Genomic DNA, 2,510 nt, shown 5'->3' with positions numbered 1-2,510 from the left:
GAACATATATACAATATTCAAGGAGATATCTATCTCAACCATACGTCAAATAGTCAATGAGGTATATATCTCGACCACATTTCAAATAGTTCAGTAGGTATGTATCTTGACTATATAAAAATAGTTCAAGAGGTATGTATCTTGACTATATATCAAATAGCAAGAATATATGTATCATGACTATAAATTAATTAGTCTAGGAGATATGTATCCCGATTATATATCTAATAGTCCAAGAGGTATGTATCCTGACTATAAATCAAATAGTCGACGAGATATGTATCATGACTATATATAACATCAAAATAGATAACCAAGGTAGTCTAGTTGATCAAAATGGCTAGATTAACGTGAGTAATCTCAACCAACAAAGATGATCTTATACAAAGAACTGACTAGAACATCGATATATTTCTTATTGCATAAAGCCTCAAACAAGTGACCACATGACAAAATAACCTGAGGTTTCATGTTCAAAATATCCGCTAGATGAATGACACAATTTAGCAAGGTAGGATGCTTCTTCTGTAGGCTGTCAAATTTAACTGATCTTGGTAATCCCATTAAAAGAGTAAACACCACAATATAGTCGGGTATTCAGGCACTCCAATGGAACATGGACCAGTTAGGAAAAACCGATCAAACATGTTCTCGATAAGGTAATAAGAATTAACTGAACGATCGAGAATATCGATGGGGTTGGATAAACAAGATGGTCCAACCTCAAGGGTGCTTTCACAAGAACTAGCAATGTAACTCTCACTATGGAATTCTTAAAACTAACAAAGTAACTCTCACTGAGGAAGTATTAAAGGATATTTTGGTAAGAATTGGCTAAGGCAACTCTTGTAGAGGAAAATACCGGGATTAGCGTTAGACTTTAAAATATTCTGACTAGAAACTTGGATTAGATAGAAATCAAAGAGGTTTAAACAGATACGACATGTCACTTTGACAGGGCAATAAAAATTGACCATGTTAAAACATCAAAGAGGTTGGATAGCCAAAGTGGCCCAACCTTTATATGATATTTCTATCAAGCATCTTGGTAAGACAACTCTTGATGGGGAAGTATCATAATTCATTTAGAAATTGAAGCATTATACTTAGACACAGATCAGTCAAATAAGCAATATGCTATAGCTGGTACGACATGTCTTATAACCAGACAATAAAAATTGGCCGAGTCTTAAAAATATAAGGGTTAGACAAGCAACATGACCCAATCATAGGGGGGTATTGTTGTAAGATTAGTGAACCAACTCCTACTGAGACATATTCTAACCATAGAATGACTAACCGCAAAGTGCTTAGCCTTAAAGACAAACTCAAATGTGTCCCTCAAAGGATATCTATCACATTCACGAGTAGGCTAGGCTATCTACCACATTCATTTATGATGAGTGGGATAGTAATGATTCATACCCGCACTGTAACTGAAAAGAATGTCGAGAAAAATGCATGGTTTTTCTCACACATGGCCTGTATTTAATCAAAATTGGCTTCAGTCAATTGAAATACCAAGAAGGTTAGCATAAGCAAGATGCACTAACTATAAAATGCTTAGCTATAAAGATAAGCTCAAACATACCCTTTATAAAGGGATTTAGTGCACTCATTTATGGTGAGTGGGATAAACATATCTACCATATTCATTTATATTGAGTAAGATAGACTAATTTGGATCGACATGAAGCGTGTAACCACACGAAGCATGTAATTGAAAATACATGGCAAGAGAAATGCATGGCTTCTCCCACTTTGATTATGGACAACACGAGGTATAGGAAACCTGAAGAGAATTACACCTTTCCTTGACGACAATCAAAGAATCAAGTTAAATGAGACACATGGCTTCCCTTTCACATGATGAGTGCCAATTGAAATTGACTTTAGTCAATTGAGATACCGAGATTATTACTTAAGAAAGATGCACCAACCACATGATGGTTATTCCTAAGACCAAACTTAAATATATCCCTTAAAATGGAATATACCGCACTCATTTATGATGAGTGGAACAAGCATATCTACCACGTTCATTTATGATTAATGAGATATGCTTAATTCATACCCACATGAAGCATGCAGTTGAAGAGAAAATTAAGAGAAGCGCATGACTTCTCTCGCATTAGTCGTTATTTGCACCAGGTATAGGACACACAAAGGGGATTGCACCTTGCCTAGATGACAATCAACAATCATGTTAAGATGAACCTATGACCTCTCAAACACAAACATTTTTGTCATTAGCTATTCTAAATGATCTTCTTAGCAAGTATAAGACAATCACTACAAACAACTCACATTCAAGGCAAAACAACTTCCAAATAAAAGACGACCTTAGACCCAAAGGTCAACACGTTAAACGTCAAATAGGCGGGCGTATGACATGTCTCACATGACAAAATTAGATTCAATAGCATGAATTCTTTTTCATCATTCATAGTCATTATTTGAAAACTTACATGTTTTATCATATATATATATATATATATATATATAAACAC

This window comes from Phalaenopsis equestris, unplaced genomic scaffold (genome assembly GCF_001263595.1).
Source record: "Phalaenopsis equestris unplaced genomic scaffold, ASM126359v1 Scaffold206200, whole genome shotgun sequence".
Taxonomy (NCBI): Eukaryota; Viridiplantae; Streptophyta; class Magnoliopsida; order Asparagales; family Orchidaceae; genus Phalaenopsis; species Phalaenopsis equestris.
Note: the sequence above shows the minus strand (reverse complement) of the source record.